Source organism: Triturus cristatus, chromosome 3_2 (assembly GCF_964204655.1).
Source record: "Triturus cristatus chromosome 3_2, aTriCri1.1, whole genome shotgun sequence".
In the NCBI taxonomy this organism is placed as follows: Eukaryota; Metazoa; Chordata; class Amphibia; order Caudata; family Salamandridae; genus Triturus; species Triturus cristatus.
Window position 1 is genome coordinate 990078002 of NC_140584.1, and position 14609 is coordinate 990092610.

General features: G+C 44.3%; 1 protein-coding gene across 4 annotated transcripts in view; it reads right to left on the reverse strand.

Moving 5' to 3' along the window:
- The window catches only part of LRWD1 (leucine rich repeats and WD repeat domain containing 1), a 169367-nt gene that overhangs the window by 153387 nt on the left and 1371 nt on the right, over nt 1-14609 (reverse strand). The gene's annotated exons all lie outside the window — the stretch shown is intronic.

Sequence of the window (14609 nt, forward strand, 5' to 3'; positions counted from 1 at the left end):
GTTATGACTTCAAGCTACAACTGTTTTTGGCATCAATCTAAAGGTCTTTCCAAGCAACAAGGAGAACACTTACTCCACTAAAATTATCAGTAGTAAACGCGATTCGCTCCAGTCTCTCCTCATGCTACTAGTTGCAGAGAACTCCTATCCTTTTTGGTTCTGGTTACCTCTGGTTTCTGATTATAAGCAGCCAAGTTAGTATATTGTCCTCTTAGCGTGTCAAGTTTTACCTCCAAATCACCTGCCCCAGCCACCGCTACCTCACATCCACTCATTTTTGCGAATGTAAATCCGGACTACTATCAAAGATTAGGTTGTCATGATCTCTATATTTCATGGAACATTTTCACATCATCTAAAGGTCCAGTAATTAAATAAATACACAAATGTTTCCAGCCTTCACCGCTAATGAAATTATTGCTTTTTAAATGGTGAACCAGTTGGCTTCTGAACATTGAAAAAATGTATACTGAAGATCATTCATCGTAAGACCATCTTTGACGTCACAAGACAAATTAAATTAATTTGTTTCTTATTCTTTAAATGCAGACCACCATGACCTAAACTATATACTCAAAAGAATGAGAAGCTTGATGTGAAAAATCAATGCTAATGTGAGTACCAGATTACTTTTAGACCCACAGGTTGCAACGCAGGCAATAAAATAAATTAATTAACTAAAATAGAAATACAAAAAATACCGATCTAGTCTCAAACCACATGATAGAAGAGATTTATTGTATTTTGGTTATGGAGTAACCAGAGTTATACCACTATAGCTTGGTCTTCTTGAAGCTTTTTGTCTATTATGATGGCGATATGCAAGCTATGTCCATTTTGGTTTTTAACTTCAGAATTTACTTCAGTTTCTTTTTCTCGCCACTGAGAATCTTAAAACCATCTGCTATGTTGACCCTTGTGAACAGAGAAGACTAACCATAGATCATCTTAATTTTTTCCACGATGAATATGGATTACAATACCTTAGAGATAGTTTGCCTTTTCCCTTCCCTTCCCCTTTCTGAGTTCACTACACATTCTTAACGCTCACCCTCTAAATCACAACATGTACCTCTTGGGACTCGGATCATGCAAACATGAAACTTGTGTCGTGGGATCATGGACTATAAATGCCTAACTAGAACTAGATAAAGAGAACAGAAATGTAAACAGTCATAGCCTCGGCTACTAGACCACCTCTCGGTCAAGTCACTATCGGGATTTGCCAACCTGGTCAGTCTTGTTCTTAATGTACTTTGCCCAAAGGGACTTTCAAAATTTCTTTTTTGTCTTACCATGTCCTCTAAAACAGTCCTATCAGAGATTACAATGCTTAAACTACAGAGATTACAATGCATAACTACAGAGGTAACAATGCTTAACTACCGGTTTGGTGCTGCAAGGAATAAAACAAATATAAACATAAAAACAGTCCTATAATTTTGATTTTATGATTGATGTAAAGACTACTTCCTAACCAAGCATGCATCTATCCGCTTCTGTGTCCCGAAGGTAAATAACTGCTGAAAGCAAATAAAATGAAAAAGATTTAATGAAGCTAAGCATAATTCAGTTCAATAAGCTTTATTCGACAATTAGTCATAAAAGTGAAAAAAATGTAGCAATACAGCAATAAATCAAGATGTAAAAACAATTGCAATCAAGTAAGAGAGCTGAAGCATCGCAGCATACAGGAATAACATTTCTTGTACAGAGAAACAACAAGTTTAGACCCCCAAGGATGAAGAATAAAACGAGTGCATACATGAGTTTGTTAAACCCCCAATGGAAGTGCTAAATGACACAACTTTGTATAAAATCACATACTTATGTAATAATAACAGAACCAAATTGCCACTATCCTTAAGTGCACACAAAGGCATATAAATTAAACCTGAGCTTTCTCTTATAAGTTACAAAAGAATAGTCTAGAGCAACAGTTAGGCCTTCTGTCAAAAGGTGGCTCACAACAGAACAATGGCTCTTGTCAAAAGGTGGCTATCATGTCAAAAAGCAAAGCACCACTTGCCACCATTAATACGTTTCAAAACACGCACTAGCATCATTTGCGCAAACAAAGGCGACAAAAAGTTGTCCCTTGTTAACAGTCACAAACTTCCAAAAGAGGCAATTAAAGCAAAAGACCTGGTCTACTGTACTAATTCCCCCTCTAAGTCGTACCTGGAACTCTGATGGCACGTTATGGTCTCTAATCCTATCTGCAAGGTCCTTCAGGATTTGTGTGCAGCGTCAATTAAACTGATTGGTCTATAATTTCTAGGGGCACTAGGCTGACGCTTTTTGTAAATTGGGATCATTTACGCCAAATACCAGGAAACATGAATCTGCATACCCTTTAGAACGGCATTCGTCAGATTGTTCATATAGGGCCCCAGACCCCTAAATGCACTTCAAAAATCTCATTTGGTATTCAATTGGGTCCTGGTGCTTTCCCTAGTAACGTGGCGCCAAAGGCCTCCTCAGTCGCCCACAGGGTTATTTCTAGACTGCGGATGTCCTTAGGATTTGCCACCAGCCCACGGCCACATCACGGCATTCATAAAAGTTTATAGGTTACTAAAGTGGGATACCTAATCATAAGGTTATACAAAGTACTCCACAGATCATTTACCACCATTCGATCTTATTGCCAAGTTGGCCCAGAATTTGACATGGTCTTTGGACGACAGAGCACGACAGTTCATCCTAGTTCTTTTTTTGCCCAAGTTGTAACCTATGCCTGGTCTTGGCAGCTAACAGAAGTGGAGTTTTAGTTACCCTAAATGCCTTTGTATACCTTGGGGTTACCTTCTGGCTCTTGCACGGGTGCTTAAAGTCGTGCGCCAAGGTCTCAGCCAGTAAATCAGGGTCCATTGAAATAAGTGGTTCGAAGGTGGCGTTCAAGTCACTGGTTATAATCAGATCCCCTCCACTCTTATGCTCAAACAGAAAGTCCTCCAAGATACTCAAGCATCTAAGTTCCTCCTTTACTCCCCACAACCCGATTAGAGACCTTAATCAACACCAAGGAGTTGCCACAATTAAAACCTACTCCAACAGCCAACACATCTGGGGAATCAACAGGCATGGTCTTTTGAGCACTGCAAATCTGTCCGCACCCATATTGCTACACCTCCCGATGGCCATTCTCTAAGGGATTGAAGTGCAGGGGTATAAAATGAGGTGTACCCATTCCTAACAATGGGTACTAAACTCCAAGTCTCCTGGAAGAGACAGATTTTGTAATTATCTATAAACAGTCCTCAGAGTCCCCCAGCTTAGTGCCTATCTCAGCTACGTTCCAGGACAGACTTTTTAGTAATTCCTTAGTGTGCTCCACAGATACTACCTGGCTATGTGTACGGGTACCCCCCCACAGGCTATTTCCGGCCTAAGAGAAGACACCACATGCCCATCTTCACCACTGTATGCCCTACCATTGGAGATTATTGTATTCACCAAGTCACATTTCACGGACATGGTCTTGTAGTACATAGTTCCCAAGGACTCTTCGCCTGGGATCCTGGTCTTTTCACATGACTGCTTCCGAGGCTCATCCCTATGGGAGTTGTATTCAATCAGTCAATATCTCCTAAACTGCTGGATCCAACTTGATTGTGTGGGCCACTTCTGGAGAAATGCTGTATACCATAATCATCCCTGTATCTAATCTGAACCTGGGTGTCCCATTATAAATCCTGTGAGCATCCATAGATAAAGAGTCTTTCAACCAAACCACAATCCATCAAACCCACCCTTACTACATCTGTCCAGGGATCTCAATACGCTCTGCTCTTAGGCTGTCACTCCTGATAATGGAGCATCCCCCTATCACATGCCTAAGCCAACGAATGACCATGTTGGCCAGGGAATCCTGATCTTCCCAGCACCTTGGGGCTACCTTTGGAACATGGACCAGAAAAAAATTGAACCTGTCCAAAAGTAAGTTGCCGCGGTCCCAGAGCCACTAGATCTCTTCTATGTTGGAGGTGGGGGTTATATGAGCGAGGCAGGAGGCATGTTTGTATAAGTTGGTACAGATACCCATAGTGGTTGAAAACACCAGGGTCCTCTCCCCGTTCTGCCTCTACCCCTCCCAAATGTGTAGGACCCTTACCCCTGCCCTCTTCATGCCAGATTGTCCATATGCCAGACCCAAGTTTCTTGGAGATTGTTTGTTCCGGAAGCCTGTTAGCCACCAGGCCGAATACTGTTTGTACCACACGACAATGGGGAGCAGGGGCTAGTTGGAATGGGAGATCTATCTGGGCTAAAGATAGACTGGGAGTCTGGAGGGGGTGCAACTTCCTGGGGCTCGAGCACTTGTTGCTTGGGTGCTCTGGGTTTCCCTGCGGCACTGCAGACATAGCAACAGTTGGATTCCCCTTTGGTGATTTAGTATTTTAAATGTTTGTTTCCAAGGATTTTATGGTCCATTTCAAAGCTCGAACCTCGTCCCTGAGCCCCTTGATCACCTCCATTAAGCTAAAAAGATTGAACAGAAACCCTGGGTAAATCAGCAACATTAGCCCCCACCTCTAACGTTTGTGTCAATATTTTGTGGACTCAAGACAGCAAACCTATTTTTACACGCGACATCAGAATTCACAACAATCACTGCATTGCCCCCTGTAAGGTGGTCGGAGTCATTCGAATGATGGTACAAGTCTAAAGGGAAATCAGACGGTAGGGTGGGATGGGGAGAGCCTTTTTCCTCGTAAAAATCTCTGGAACGCTCTTTTTTGATCTTTTTTCTTTGCTTGGAATTCCTGGCTTTTGGACAATAGAACATGGTTCTGGTCATCTGAGAAGTTTAGTATCTTTTCCACTTCTAGGATATCGTTAATCTTGTTCATAACACAATTATCACCGGCTGTACTGTGGCCTTTTAGCAATAGGTGAATCATGTGCTACCTCCTGAGCCTTTAATTTCCCCATCCTGCATACGGATGGATAAATGCAGGCTGTAGATTTGCCAAACCAAGTACACCCCCTATACCTAGCTCAGGTGCTTGCAGAGCATAGGAAAAGGGACCTCTGTAACAGAAAAACAATAACACATAGTACCTGTATGCAAGGTGTTCCAGATGGGCCCTCCCTTGGTGTTTTGCCTAGTGGCTGTTTTGACTCGTCATAAAGTAGAGCAGAGGGTTAATATGCATGCAGCAAAGAACAGCTCTTTATTTTATGTGGATAGCTGAGTGGGTTAGTAAAGCCAGCCTTTATGAGCACTTTATAACAAATGAAATGTATGTGAGGTGCTATGGAGAGATTAGGTGAAATTTTGCCAAGCGTTATAGGATGGTGGTGGTCATGGGGTCGGGGTTGCATCAGGCGCCAACAGTCCTAAAGCATGCCCCGCACATGTGCAAGGAGTTCAGTGAGGAATCAGGTCTCAAGGTGAATTATGAAAAATCCCACCTAATGCCGGTGTCAGAGAAAGACGACCATCACCTCTAGGGACATAACTATGCCATCCCAGTAAACCCAGAATTCACATACCAGGGTACACAACTTTGGAGCCGCGGAGTTGCTGGTACCTAAACATAACCAAGACCACCCCACCTTAGAACAATTGAAAAAATTGTTTCACTACAAATAATAGTTGCAGGCTATGTCTGGCGGAGAAAGATACCTATAGTGGTGTTCAATAATTGCATCCAATCCCTGTATGACCGCTGCCTGGGTTTTGCAGAATTACTCCCAATAAACAGTTGGCTTTTTTCTGACAGAGCGGACCAGATGGTCGGGCTGGAAATCGAGACAGCGGGGCTACCGCACTTGGTCTTTTGCCTGGACAGTATTTGGGGATTTAGGTCTCCTCCCTGCATTACCAGGTTACACATTGGCATCAGGGCCTGAGACACATTGGATGACACGGTAGGATAATGGGAGAAAACGCCACAGTGGCATAGTAAGTGGCTCCCAGCATTACCTCAGCTATCCAATTCCTCCAGATGAGACAATATTGGAATATAAAAGATAGATGTGTGGATTTCGACTACTATAAAATCATTCAGCCAACTGCCAGAGGAACTTGGGCTACACCGATAAGAAAAAGAACAGTTTGACTTATGCTGGACACCAACCAACTTAAATTGGTTACAAAACTTTGCTCAAAATGCTCACAATATCTGAAAACTTCACAGAATGCCAACTTTATATAAAATTCTAATTTGTCCTTCATACCAAAACAATCACCTGTTCACCAAGCATTGGTAATGCCAATAGGTCTGAACGAAGAGTGTCTCTTCAATCAGTTATGTTTTTGTTTTTAGGCACTCAAGTCAACAAAGGGCACTCCGTCACAGGTGGATGACGTATTCACGCATGCTTTTACAACGCGGGCATTACAACGAACGAGTCGTTACCACGCATTCCAGTAAAACGACTTGCCTTAGGGAAGTGCTGGACTTTAGAATAGTATGATTTACTATTCCAATTCCAGTCTGTGCAACAGAGCCTCTGAAATTAAAGTCAACAATGCATTCCCTAAAGCAAGTTGTTCTAAAGACTTGCGTTGTAAAGGAACGCATTGCAACAACGCGTGTTGCAGTGCCTGCATTGTAATGGCACTGCATAGTTCTGTCTGCATTGTAAATGCTGTTTCCCTTCTGTCACACATGCATCCATTCACCCACTGAATCCTTATTTCATTCATCCACTTACCCATCCACAATAAAACAGACACACAAAGTCAAGAATCATATGGACAATAAATTGAAAGAAACAAAGTAGAAGAAAAAAAAACATGCTGCCACCTAAACTTGATGGCATATACATGTAACAAAAATTAAAAACAGCAGCTGGCAGACATTTTGCAGTAGTACTGTACATAGTGTATTGTTGTAAAGTTCCAACATGGCTGCTATTTTTAGAAGCAACATGTTGGCCATCTTGGAATGGTAAACAACAATAACGCACTATGCATATTCCACGACAGATAACCGGTACGCCTCTCACTGGACGGTCATATTTGAATGCCAAAGTGTCGAGTGAATCACTGTCTGAGGAGGTGCAAGGTACAAAAAAAACAATAAAACTCCTCACAGAACAATACAGCCAATGGTAGACAAGGGCTAACCCATTGCCTATGCAGAAGCACGTCACAGGCAGAAACAGGGCTGAATCAAAGATCCTTTATGTATGCAGTTTTTTTTTTTTATTACAAGGTCCTAACGAAAGGGTCTAGCAAGGATTATCGCAGTGGAAGTCTTCTACACCCATGGTCTGTCAAAGGAAGTAACCAACACCAAAATCCTTCTTTACTACAGTAACCAGTGAGTCATGTAACAAAAATGACTGTCTACAAAAACAATGTAATTGCAATCCATCTTTAGATAACGATTAGCATTAACATATGCTATTCACAACAATTCAGACTTACCATCTTAGTTGTACGTGTGCATAAAAACAGTTCAGTCACAGACCTAACTTTCGCAAATTAATCAATCAGGTCTATAACCTTTATCACTGGCTTGAAACCATCACCAACTCAGGCTTCAAACTCAAAAGGCATTCATCAGGCAAAGTCAACAAAACTACCAATACATACAAAAGGAGAGCTGGCAAAACTACATACACCACCACTTCTGTGGTAACAAGAATCACATTGCAAATGGTCTATTCCAAGGGTTTATCCTGAGAGGTAACAAACAACACTTACTAAGTTATGCTGCGAGATTACATGCACCTAGATACAGTTCTACAACCTTCAATGCAGTGTAATAACAATCCACACTTAAATGCCTATCTACCTTAATAATTCCATTTCACAATAAGTAAGTCAGGCTTATTACCTTGGTAGTAACTTTTCATATTAAACCGATCAGGCATCTGATATTGAACAGATCAGGATCATATATGGCATCTCACAACATTTCCCAATGAACCAATGAAGCCTACAGACGCAATTGACTTGTTGCAATAACGGAGGCCTCTTGTATTGCCCATAAGCTGACAACCATCAGACACAAAGTCCAAAAATTAAAAAACATACACACAATTTCAGTTTGCAGAACTATATACAACACTCTGCAACTCGTATTAGGGGCCATAGCCATAGCCAAGCTCCTGTGGCAGGTCCCACAACTCTGTGGTAATGGACCGGCCGCAAGATCATGCTGATGAGCTCTGGTACAGTGAGGACCTTGAAGATCCAACAGCTCATCCCGTGACCAGTGTACAAACTGATCGATCCTGACTCGCGCATGTAGGCCAGCTCTGGCCAGCGTCCGGCCGGGCTTGCCTTAGGCGCGCCCGCTGCGTGCGTCCGCTGCGCGGCCGGCAAGTCATCAGTTTAAAATACTCTCGGACCCGGAAATGGAAGGCGCGAGGTGGGCGGAGTCGCGTCCGTCCCTCCGTTCAATCGGCACAGTTAGCCGTGACGGACCAGGGACTGCGACCCGCCGAGTAACCCACGCTATGAACACCGGTAGGAGAGCCCCAGAGCAAGTAAGATAAATTCCCCACTTAAAAATGCTTGCAAATCAGAGGACGATTAAAAACAGGATTACAAACAAGTTGTGCAAATAGCAATTATGTGCAAAATCACGGGACTAGATGCAGAGCAAAAATTAGCAGCTTTTTAAGTAAGTCAAATAGCGTGGAGCGAGAGTGAAAGAGGCCTCGCCGTGCGCCAATACCTAGATGTGATACGAGACACCCGGATCCCCGGGGTGACGCAAAGAAGCGCAAGGTGAACATTAAAGCCTGCCTGATTAATTGTAGATCTTTGGTCAGGCATGCCACAGAGGTGTGGTCCGTTCTTAATGATGGGGTCTGGGACCTAATATTTTTGACAGAAACTTGGCTCCATCCAGATACGGTGACTTCAATTGCTTTAGCTATACCGCCTGGCTTTAAGTTCTTTCATGCCGACCGAGAGGGCGGGAAAAGAGGGGGCGGAGTTGCCATTATCCTCAAGGACTCATGGGTGATGACGTCCTCGGAACCAATGGTTGAGCGGGGCATTGAAGGCCTCCATTTCTGCATCCAATTCAATCCGTCTTTTGCCCTGGCTGGCATTCTTATCCACAGAACCCCCCCCCCGATTGTGCCACCTCGGCCCTGCTAAACTTATGTAGTCTGATTGCCCTAAAATCAGTAAAATACACACATTTCTTGGTTCTTGGAGATTTCAATGTACATGCGGACATTTCAAATTGCGTACAAGCAGGTCAATTGATATCTGCATTGGCAGGCGCTAACCTCACCCAACAGGTCTCCTTCCCCACGCATAAAGCAGGTCACACCCTAGACTTAGTTTTTACCTCTCTTACTGAGTTAGTGATGGAGAGTCCTGTCCCTTAAACATGGTCTGACCACTATTTGATCCCTTTTGGCTTTCCCCTGCTAAATGGAGGTCAATCGGAAGGTCCCCGCTGGATGCTAAAGAGAAATTGGAAAAATCTGAATGCGGCTGACTTAAGTGCGGCCCTGCAAGCCACTCGCCCCCACCTACTCTCTGATCCGAATACAGACACAGTCTCTATTTATAAATGGATTGCCTCTGCAGTAGACGAGGCGGCACCAGTTACAATAGCCAAATCCACGAGACTATCTCCAACTGCCGCCTGGTTCTCTTGCGCCCTTAAAGCAACAAAAAGTAAGTGCAAAAAATTGGAACGCCTGTGGAGAGGGAGCTACAGCGACTCAACCAAGGCAGCATATAAAAAAGCACTAAAAGATTATCATAGGGACATAAAAGCAGCTATGAGAACCCACATTATGAATCGCATCCAGAATGCCGATCACTCTGGCCGCGAGGTTTTTAAAGTAGTCCAATCCTTTTTTAATCCCAAAGCGCTGGAGACTAAAATAAACCCCACCCCAGCCTTGTGTGATAAAATAGCCACTCATTTTGAAAACAAAATTTTTAAAAGTCTATGACTCCTTTGCTCCACCGGAGCCTACTATGGCGCCTGACAAATCCCTAACTGCATCAGGGGCCCATGGGCTTCTTAATTTTACCCCAATACAATCTCTGGATGCCTTATCTGCTATCCAGAGATGTCGCTCAGGTGCCCCTGACGATCCCTGCCCACCCATACTTTGGAAAACAATAGCTGGCCCCCTGGCGGAGTCACTACTGCAGTTATGGAACTCTTTGCTAGACACGGGCATCTTTCCGGATTCATGGAAACATGCAACTCTACTGCCTTTAAAAAAGAAATCTAATGACGACCCAGACGATTTCAGCAATCTCCGTCCCATTTCTTTACTCTCAGCCCCAGGCAAAATGTTGGAGGAACTGGTTCAGCACCAATTGACCTCTTTCATCGAGCTTAGAGGGGCCCTACATGACACACAATCAGGTTTTAGAGCCGGTTTCAGTACAGAAACCGCACTCCGAGGTTGCCGAGTCAGTTAGGTGGGCAATGGACTCCGGTGATTCGGCAATGCTGGTGCTTCTGGACCTGTCTGCGGCATTTGATACCGTGGATCATTCTATACTGATACAGAGGTTACACGCCGCGGGCTTTGGGGGTAAAGTCTTAGCCTGGCTGACATCCTATATGAGCGGCCGCACGCAGAGGGTCGCCCTTAAGCCATATGAATCTGATCCAAGACAACTTTGGTGCGGGGTTCCACAGGGCTCTGCCCTGAGCCCCCTACTCTTCAACCTTTATCTCGCGCCGCTCTTCTCTTTGATCGCCAACTGGGGTGTTAAAGCGATTTCCTATGCTGACGACACCCAGTTGTTTTTCCCTTTTAAAGAGCAGTCGGCAGAGGCCTTTATGAATTTTAAGGGCTGCTTACGAGACATTGCGGTCTGGATGAACTCAAACAAACTCAAACTGAATGCGGGGAAGACCGAGGTTTTGTTCTTCGGTCAAGGCGATGCCCCTGACGCCGAGCTGTGGTGGCCAGTGGAAATGGGTCCACCGCCCTCCCCCGCCAAATGCATCCAGAACTTGGGGGTGAGATGGGAGACAGATCTCTCCCTCTCAGCTCAAATCCAGCAAGTCTCTGCAACTTGTTTTAGCAAATTAAAAAACCTAAAGGAAAATTTTGCACTGCTTACCTGAAGACTGTCGTAAAACGGTAGTCCACGCAACAGTCACCTCGAGGCTGGACTATGGTAATACCCTGTACCTTGGCCTCCCTAAATATGCGATTCACCGACTTCAATTGGTACAGAATGCGGCTGCGAGACTGGTCTGTCACCTGCCTTTTCGAGTCCATGTCTCTCCGCATCTTTTGAAACTCCACTGTCTGCCAGTAGAGAAGAGAATCATTTTTAAGGCTATGACCTTGACCTACAGGGCTCTAAGTGGCAGATGTCCAAGATATCTGAAAGACAGACTACGCCCCTACAAACACTCCCGCGTACTGCGTTCTAACGCCCAAAACCTGCTTCACTCTCTCCACTTTAGGAAAACTCGCCTGGGTGGGAGAACCTTCTCGGTTAGAGCAGCCACATTGTGGAACTCCCTGCCAGGTCACCTCCGCCTGGCTAACACAGAACTTGCTTTCCGGAAAGCTTTGAAGACCTGGCTTTTCAAATCAGTCTAATATAACAGGAGTGGCTGCCGACCTTTCTTTGCCTATGCTATTGCCTGTCAGCGCCGGGACGCCCCTGTTTGGGGTAGCTGTCGCGCTTTACAAGCTTCTGTATTATTATTATTATGTTGCAGTCAGACAAAAATCCAGGACACACACCCCGTGTACTAATGCAGTAGTAGCAGCCTTTGCCCCCTGGAATGGGCCTCAGGCCCTGTGGAGGCCGCTTCGTGGCCATCGCATAGCAGATCTTTATACACAGGACTCTCCAACTGGACAAAGTGCTTTCCTGCAGTGTGGCCTTTCTTTGCCCCAGAGAACCCTCCAAAGAGCTGATCGTCTACATGCTGCTCTTTAGAAGGATCGATAGAGGAGTTGAGAGTTCTTTTCGGGACCAAATGATGAAGCCTCTCTTCCTTTTGGAGGGGTGAGGTGGGGGCAAAGAACGTCAGAAGACTGATGTAACACAAAAGGAAGTCACAACTTTTGGTAGACATGAGAAAAGAAAGGACCAAATGAAGGTCCCACTGTGGCATCATGAAGGGTTCAGAAGGAAATGTGAATCAGACCTTTGAGAAAAATTGCAACCCAATAGGAGATTTGAGGAAGGACAGTGGATTTGGTGGATGCAAAAATGCCTGACAGATAACTTAAACCGGGGCCATTGCAAGTCCTGGTTGAGCCAAAGGCCAAATGAGCAGCAAGTCAAACAGTTTAGCTTGCAATGGGTTTACACTGCGAGTGTCACATTAGGCCAGCTTTTTGTCTCGGCATACACAGACAGACTCTGTAGAACAAAGCCTGAGCATAAGGGTGACAGCCACAACTTCAAGGGGGAAACTGAATGTAGTCCACTGATGCTCAATCACCGCACATGGAGTGGAGATCGGGCAGGCCTGCCTTGCTTCTGCAACTAGATCCTTCCGAAGTGGCAGACTGATCAGAGAACAGATGCTCATGCCCAGAAGTTCAAAGTATCACACTATATTTGCCCAATCTGGAGCCACTATAATGATTCTCAACTGATCGATCCTGATCTTCAGAACTCTGAGCTGGAGAGGTAGTGGGAGAAAGGTTTGCAGGAGTTTTGTGCTCCACTCTAGGTGGAATGCATCTCAGAGAGAGCCTTCTTGGAAACTCGAGCGCTCAAAAGGGCTGGAATTGCACTTCTTGGGCCCTGGCGACGAGCTTGAGCCAGGGCACTCCCGACTTCTGAAGACATATTGTACCACTTCCGATTGTAACTGCCATTCATAATCTGCTAGGCGTTATCAGCGGAGTTCACCCCCACTAGTATTTAAAGATCCAGCAAGATTGTGCATGATCAGGAAAGTGCCCCAATGATTCTGCAAGGTACTGAGGCGCAGGAACCCTTGGCATAAAGCCCAGGACCCCACCCCCACTCTGTTCGTTGCCACCAGATGGCAGTGTTGCCCTAAACAAGTATCCTGTTAATGGACAGCAGGAATCTCCTGAATGCCAATCTAATTGCTCAAAAATCCAGCAGACTGATGTGGAGGCACGTCACAGCAGGAGATCAGAGCCCTGTGATCTCCACTGCTCAAAATTAACTCAATCCAGCAATGATGCAGCTGTCACAACTATCCGCTCTGGGCACGGTAGGGAGAGGGCTCTTTCACTGGTCCAATCGTGTTTGATCCGCCACCACTGCAAATCTTTTGCAGTCTTCTCCAAAATTTGGATAGAATCATACTGGTTCCCTGGTTACTGGGCTCCCTAAGAATTCAGATCGCACTGTAGAGCTTGCATGTGTCATCTGGCATGGTTGACGAGCAGGATGCAGAAGGAAAACAAGCCAAGAAGCCTTGCACTTAGGTACCTAGGACCCAGGCTGCAATATTATGATCACACCCGAATGAACTGGACTTGTTGGCAAGGAGAGAAGTCCCGAAAGTGTACCGTATTGAGGACTGCTCTGGTAAAAAGTCTCCGATTGAGTCAGGTGTTATATTGGCATGTCGATCATGATTCTCAGCAATGGAAGAAGGTTCACCAACCCCTGTAGGTGGTCCACAGCTGACTGTGAAGAGCCAGCCTTTAACAGCCAGTTGTTAAGGTGGGATAAGACTTGTACCCCGACCACCTCTATCACCGTTGGGTGCCTTAGGACATACTCCTCACACGACTGAGTCGTGGCCCAAACCCTAACACCAGAAACATACCTCGTAGGGATATGTCACAAACATGTTTTTGTGACAGTCCATACAAGGAGAAGTGTAGGAGCAGATGGAGCACTATTGCTGCAGCATTTGACCAGCCCAGTTGACTCAAAGAGTAGCATATTATAGTGCTACAGGCCTCAAAAAAATCAACTTGCTCACTCGCTATGGCGAGTCAGATTTTACCAGGTAAAGCTATATTTAAGACCTACTCACTTGTTCTGGCAAAGAACAGGCGTTCTGTTCAGACAGAAAGTGAAGGAGCAATAGAGTTGCCTTTAAATCTTGTTTTTATCTTGTCACATTTTTGCTGTGTTCAGAGACAGGGGTCAGAAGTCGGTTTACAAATACTTTTCCTTCTTGGACTGCAGAGTTCCAGGACTTTATAAAGAGAACCGTCTGACCTGCTGTATGAAGTGTGAAATGAAAGGCTGTAGGGTATCAGTTTTCCTAACACACATTTAAATAGCTAATATATTTAACTGCACAAACATTTCAAAATATATTTCAGTAGTTGTGAAAGCCCATTTTGTGCACTTGTGAGTGATGAAAAAAATATTTTAAATAGGATGAAAAACAAAATCATAACATTTTACTTCGTGATGTGCAAATGATAATTTACAGACGGTACATTTCCAAAAAATGCCCAAAACCTTCCTACTATCTTGCAGCTTTACCAGTAAATATATATATATTGTATTAACAATAATCACAATTACAATGCGCAACCACATCATGCTTTAGTAATATATTTATTAAAAGTGAGTGTTAAAACATGAATTGAGAAACACTCCTGCCCTGATGACAATACTATTAGTAAACTGAGAGGCAAGTCAGAGGTCATGTTTATTCTATATGTGGGCTAGATTTTTGTTACACATGCAACAAACGTCTAGTCTATTTAATCAAACAAAAGAGTTTTGT